Raw genomic sequence first — 7,654 nt, 5'->3', positions numbered from 1 at the left:
CTCAAGCTTTTAGACATGAACACTTATCATACGGTCCTCAACAGTGGTGACAATAATTATTCATACTGTGGTGTTACCCAGCATGCATTGCAGCATGAAGCATTTTGTTGATTGTCACCATTGTTGAGATTCATACGCTGGTTCTTGATGTCTGTGTGTGTCTGAGTAGGACTGGAGTTTAAATATTTAAATGCATTAGATTTAAAATTCTTTCTCTATAACTACTACAGCAGTAAATTCATTGCGTACTGTGGTTTCACAGAGTTGCTTATTCAAAAGCAGAACATAAATTAAAAAAATGAAAAATGTTGTATGTATATATATATATATATACACACAGTATATTGGATGCAAACAGGTAAGCACCTGATGATTACCTCATCGTACTAAAACAACTAACAGTTGCTCACTGCACAGCACTGATCTCTCCGCTTTACAACAGCACATGCATTGCTACAGAGAGATCTAACACAGGAGTCAAGGGTCAAGAGCCCAACTAAAGCAAACACTGATCTACATGATGGTGATATCATTTTAACCAATAAAACATCAACATCTGATCCTCTGTGATTCACAGTAACAGCAGGTGTTCATCACTAATGCACAATCATCATTTAATTAGTCTCTCAATTATCTCTTAATTACCTCAACTCGTTGAGGTCTTGGGATTTGACTCGAAACTTGCTTGTGACTTGAAAGGAATGAGTTGGTTCCTCCTCTGGTGAAATCAGCTGCTGAGTTCATGGGTGGAATAAACACATGGCAGGACTTTTACTTTCTGACCCTGGATTTGACACCTCTGTTTATGACAAGAGTGCACCTGAAAAATCTACATCATGACATGAATTCTGACCTTTGTCACAGAAAGTCTTCTTAGTTGCCCTTTTCTATCACGAATTAGAAATCATAAGAAATTATTTATCAGTAGAAAACTTAAAATTTCAAAATTCATCCTTTGAAACCCATTTTAAAATCAGACATTGCATTACCATGTAAATGGTACATTCAAATCATGTTACAAAATATTTTCATTCATGAATTATAAAAAATTAAGTTTGGATAGTGCACTATAATGTCTCTGTTCAAAACTGTGGGTGACAGTTAAGGGGTTAATGAAATAATCAATGGATATTTTAAAGATTAAATTTTAAAGATGGGTATTTTAAGGGATACAATTTACTACAAAAACATAGCGTTACTGACCACAAGCTCATGATAAATCTTGTATGGAAGCAGAGGCGCGGGAAGTGCTGCAGCACCCCATGTTTTTTTTTCTGTGGGCACCTGTTTAATTGTTGGGAATATAAAAAAAAATATTTAAGTGCAAATAGCCCGGTTGTTGGCAGAGGCTATTTAAACTAACTCCACCCACAAACGTATGATTGAGATAGTCAAATTAGCAAAAGACGGTCATCAATTGTCAGGTTCAGTGGCGCGGATGGCAAAGCATGTGTCACATTCCTTTTGACACGATCGACCGGGGTTCGAATCTGCCTTTTGGCGAACTTTTTTTCTCCCTTTTCAAATTTCAAATCACATCAGAAAAGCATTTATTGTTTAATAAAAATTAAGGAAATAATCAAAAAGTTGAACATAAAGTATAGGGTAGGATTAGGGTAGGTGTAGGGAGAGCTTTTGTCCCAATAAGGTGGCATCCATTTAATAATTTGAAATAAAATTTAAAAAATTACACTCAATAAGTTATTGCATACTATTTTATAATGTATTACAATGCAGAGGTGCAGGTAATTGCCACTATTTGCAATAAGTAATGTTTTTCTTTAATAATATTTTCAATAATTAGCAGAATCCTGCTATTTTAACATAGTGCAAATAGCTTTAGATTCTATTTATTCTGTGTAAATAGCATATCACTAAAAAATGAGTCAGTTGTAGTTCTTGTATTTCTGTTCGTCTCGTCTCTTTTTTTTCTCTTTCTTTCAGTGATTCAGTTTGTTAACAGCAGGTGTTCTTCACTAATGCTCAATCATCACTCTGGAGCCTTCATTTGCTCACAATACCACCTGGTGGCCAAAGAGTGTAAAACAAGCAGATATATTACAGACAGAGGTGTAAAGTCCGGGGGTCAAAAAGTAAAAGTCCTGCCATGTGTTTATTCCACCTATGAACTCAGCAGCTGATTTCACCAAAGGAGGAACCAAGTCATTCCTTTCAAGACACAAACGAGTCTCGAGTCAAATCCCAAGTCCTCAAAGAGTTAAAGTTAATGAGATAATTAAGAGACTAATTAAATGATGATTGTGCATTAGTGATGAACACGTGCTGTTATTGAGAATTACAAAGGATCAGATATTGATGTTTTATTGGTTAAAATGATGCCACCATCATGGAGATCAGTGCTTGCTTTAGTTGGGCTCTTGACCCTTGACTTCCGCTCTTAGATCTCTCTCTGTAACACTGCATGTGCTGTTATAAATCAGAGAGATCAGTGCTGTGCAGTGAACAACTGTTAGTTGTTTTCATATGATGACATAATCATCAGGTGCTGACCTGTTTACATCCTATATATATATAAATAGTTTTTATTGTTTTTTACTTATAAGTTCAGGTTTTGAAAATCCAATATGCAACAAAAGTACTGCTGTAATAGTTTAAACTCTAATGCTATTTAGACGCACACAGACATCAAGAACCAGCATATGAATCTCAACAATGGTGACAATCAACAAAATGCTTCCTGCTGCAATGCATGCTTGGTAACACCATAGTAAAAACTCCCATCATGCACTGCAGTATGAATAATTATTGTCGCCACTGTTGAGGGTCGTATTATAAGTGTTCATGTCTAAAAGCTTGAGCAATATAGTTCTTTTATTTCAATTTTTAAGCATTACGATGGCATTTGTTTAACAGTAAATTTTTGCAGTTCTGTAATAGCTGACTGTCAGTCAATAAACCAAAGAGAGGCACCTTCATGATGTTCATTCAAGTGACATAAAAGCCAAAAGTATAAGCTCATCTGTTTACTCAAGCTTTTAACTCAGCAATGTGCAAACGCACAAATGTTTGTTGTGAAGCAATATTGCAATTGCTTAAAAGCAATCCACTCTCAGTTACTAAAAGGGTCAAGAGCCCAACTAAAGCAAACACTGATCTCCATGATGGTGGCATCATTTTAACCAATAAAATATCAATATCTGATCCTCTGTAATTCTCAATAACAGCAGGTGTTCATCACTAATGCGCAATCATCATTTAATTAGACATTTAATTATCTCATTAACTTTAACTCTTTGAGGACTTGGGATTTGACTCAAGACTCGTTTGTTACTTGAAAGGAATAGGCTTGTTTGAGATGAGCAAAATCTGCGCAGAACCGATCACCGGTGATCAGCGCGAGATGCATGCCGGTTAGAAAAGTGTCTGAGTTACGTCCGCCTTGCTCTGATGTCATGTTGACGTGTGCCAAAAAACTCTGGCGACGGCGAGGCGGCTGTGTCGGATTGAGCAGTCGCGTGCAGTTACTCTCCACCGACTGCGCTGATCAAAAGCATGATAGGAAACGACTGACTGACGACACAGCTTAATGCTCGTTGGTTCAGACAACCGTGATGCTGCGTTCTCTTCTAAAATGTTTTATTTTTTTAATCTGATTTCATGCTAGTATGTATTTAAATTGTGCATGAATATTCCCAAACACTATGACAGTGCGATCTCTGTGTGAGATATGTGATTGTTGTCATATTTTCTATAAAAAATCTAAAATACATGTTTGAATTAAAATAAAAATGGATGATAAATACGCCTTTCATATGGAATTAAATAGCAAGCACTTTGAGTGTCTTGTTCATCATATTTATATTCATATAAAAGCAACAGAACTGAACTTATATCATGTTTATCAGCAGCACAGCACATGAGTGAGAATAACGCGATATCTGCCTTTGATCTCGTAGGTATCTGTTCCACTTCGAGAGGGCAGAACTGTCCGTCTTGACTGCGCTTATTTCACTCCTCCCCTCACTGCAGCCGCCTACTCTCACCTACATTTCAGGCGAGGCGAGGCGCATCTCAAACAAGCCTAATGTCTTGGTTCCTCCTCTGGTGAAAGCAGCTGCTGAGTTCATGGGTGGAATAAACATATGGCAGGACTTTTACTTTCTGACCCCTGTACATCACCTCTATCTGTAATATATCTGCTTGTTTTACACTCCAGAAATTAACCCTTTTGTGGACCACTTGGCTGAAAAGCTGAAAAGCTTCATGAGGCTTCATCTGCCCATCACTAATGAAGCCACGCATCATGCATTGCGCAACATGAAGCTTTTTCGTTTTGATTGTCAGCGTTGTTGTGATTCACATGCAAGATCTTGATGTCTGTCTTCGCATGTGTGATCATTTCAATGCTATTAGTGCTGATTCTGCAATTAAAGAAGGTTGGTAATTATAAATGTCAGAGCTAAACAAAATTAAAAACAAAACACTATTACAACTACTGATGAAATTTTAAAGTCATTTGACATTTATTTTATGATTTCTTCATCACATCAAGACAGAGAGATAGCACTGAATCTCATTCTATCATGGCTTTGTTTGCCACAACAACTGTGCTTTACAAACACACAGTTATAGCAATCAAAAAAAAAGATCTCAACTAAAGCAAACACTGCCCACCACAATGGTGACTTCAAATGAAATAAACCAACATCTAAACCTCAATTAATTATAAATTAGAGCTTCTATAGACATCGGACAGAAATAAAGTCAGTCTGGTTAGTAATGAGTGAAGCTGGTGATGCTGTTTGTGGAGTTGTTTAATCATCCTCTGCTGAGATCTTCAGAGATTTAATGTGTTTGACTTGCAGCTGATTTTACCAAATGCTTGATCATTAGTTATATGATTATATAATTTGATCATTCATCTCATGAACTTCAACAATACTTTAGTGTTTCCTTTAACATTGTGTGTGTGCAGTGTTCATTCAGGATTTTGCTGTGTATGTTGTACATTTCAGCAGGGGCGGACTTAGTGATTTGGGGGTCCTAAGCAAATTTCGAGTATTGGGCCCCAACACAATAACTATATGCTCTTTTACGCCTATAGCTATGACTAGTTTATTTACCCCTTCACAACTTAACCTCTTAACTGTCACCGTCCACCCTGTGGGACGCCTACCTTTACTTCACTATTTTACAATTAAATCCTAATCTAATCATGAAAAACTATATATCGTTGGAAAGGTCTAAGACTCCTAAATAGGTATTTTACCACTTTTTCTGTTAAACAATTATGTAGGAAAAGTAATAGATAAATTTATGACCAGAGGTGTCAAATCCAGAGTCAGAAAGTAAAAGTCCTGCCATGTGTTTATTCCACCCATGAACTCAGCAGCTGATTTCACCAGAGGAGGAACCAACTCATTCCTTTCAAGTCACAAGCAAGTTTCGAGTCAAGTCCCAAGACCTCAACGAGTTGAGGTAATTAAGAGATAATTGAGAGACTAATTAAATGTTGATTGTGCATTAGTGATGAACACCTGCTGTTATTGAGAATTACAGAGGATCAGATGTTGATGTTTTATTGGTTAAAATGATGCCACCATCATGGAGATCAGTGTTTGCTTTAGTTGGGCTCTTGACCCTTTTAGTAACTGAGAATGGATTGCTTTTAAGCAATTGCAATATTGCTTCACAACAAACATTTGCACATTGCTGAATTAAAAGCTTGAGGAAGCAGATGAGCTTACACTTTTGGCTTTTATGTCACTTGAATGAACATCATGAAGGTGTCTCTCTTTGGTTTATTTACTGACGTTCAGCTGTTACAGAACTGCAGGAATTTACTATTAAACAAATGCCATCGTAATATTAAATACTGGAAAAAATTAAGAATTATATAGCTCAGGCTTTTAGACATGAACACTTATCATACGATCCTCAACAGTGGTGACAATAATTATTCATACTGTGGTGTTACCCAGCATGCATTGCCGCATGAAGCATTTTGTTGATTGTCACCATTGTTGAGATTCATACGCTGGTTCTTGATGTCTGTGTGTGTCTGAGTAGGACTGGAGTTTAAATATTTAAATGCATTAGATTTAAAATTCTTTCTCTATAACTACTACAGCAGTAAACTCATTGCGTACTGTGGTTTCACAGAGTTGTTTATTCAAAAGCAGAACATAAATTAAAAATGAAAATGTTGTATGTGTATATATATATATATACACACAGTATATTGGATGCAAACAGGTAAGCACCTGATGATTACCTCATCATATGAAAACAACTAACAGCTGCTCACTGCACAGCACTGATCTCTCCGCTTTACAACAGCACATGCATTGCTACAGAGATCTAACACAGGAGTCAAGGGTCAAGAGCCCAACTAAAGCAAACACTGATCTACATGATGGTGGCATCATTTTAACCAATAAAACATCAACATCTGATCCTCTGTGATTCACAGTAACAGCAGGTGTTCATCACTAATGCACAATCATCATTTAATTAGTCTCTCAATTATCTCTTAATTACCTCAACTCGTTGAGGTCTTGGGATTTGACTCGAAACTTGCTTGTGACTTGAAAGTAATGAGTTGGTTCCTCCTCTGGTGAAATCAGCTGCTGAGTTCATGGGTGGAATAAACACATGGCAGGACTTTACTTTCTGACCCTGGATTTGACACCTCTGTTTATGACAAGAGTGCACCTGAAAAAAATCTACATCATGACATGAATTCTGACCTTTGTCACAGAAAGTCTTCTTAGTTGCCTTTTTCTCTATCACGAATTAGAAATCATAAGAAATTATTTATCAGTAGAAAACTTAAAATTTCAAAATTCATCCTTTGAAACCCATTTTAAAATCAGACATTGCATTACCATGTAAATGGTACATTAAAATCATGTTACAAAATATTTTCATTCATGAATTATAAAAAATTAAGTTTGGATAGTGCACTATAATGTCTCTGTTCAAAACTGTGGGTGACAGTTAAGGGGTTAAATAAATATAAAAGGATATATTTCTTAAGTAAAATTAAGTGAACTTACCAGGAATTATGAATAAAGCCAAAGTCTCTTTAAGACAAGTCATGTCACTTGGCGGCCATCTTTGAAACGCCTCTCGGGCATCCAAGTGCAGCTCCTAGCTCTTTGAATGGTGTAACATCAAATTCTCCAAAACTGTTCAGTAAGCTTACGATTAAATTTCATATTTGAAATCACCAAAGAAATCTAACAACAACTGTATCATAAATGTTGTCTCTTTTGCTCAAGTAGCGTTGTAAAAAGCTTATTTTTCAGGCTAGATCAGCCAGTGCGCATACGCAGTCCTGAGCGCACATCTCAGAGCACTGACTGTTTCTATAGCAACCGGGACTTCTAACTGCAGCTGACGCGCTGACTTTACCGATTAGTGATTGGCTCTTTTATTCAGAAGGCGGGGCTTCCTGTGATTGAGCGGACATATTGAGCGTTGCATTTTTCCCCATTCAAAACTATACGAGTGACATGTCTTGGGTATTCTATAGTCTTTGATAAAGCCTCTAATCTTCAATCGTTCTGGCACTGCTCCAGTCGGCTGGATTTCATATTTGAATGATGCGTGCAATCCCATAATACCACACTACAGTAAAGTAGTGTAAAAAGCAGGAGCTACAGTGACAACACCTGCTTCTTGTAAATTA

Source organism: Onychostoma macrolepis, chromosome 01, assembly GCF_012432095.1.
Source record: "Onychostoma macrolepis isolate SWU-2019 chromosome 01, ASM1243209v1, whole genome shotgun sequence".
Taxonomy (NCBI): Eukaryota; Metazoa; Chordata; class Actinopteri; order Cypriniformes; family Cyprinidae; genus Onychostoma; species Onychostoma macrolepis.
The sequence above is the reverse complement of the archived record's forward strand: the minus strand, read 5'-3'. Positions refer to the sequence as shown.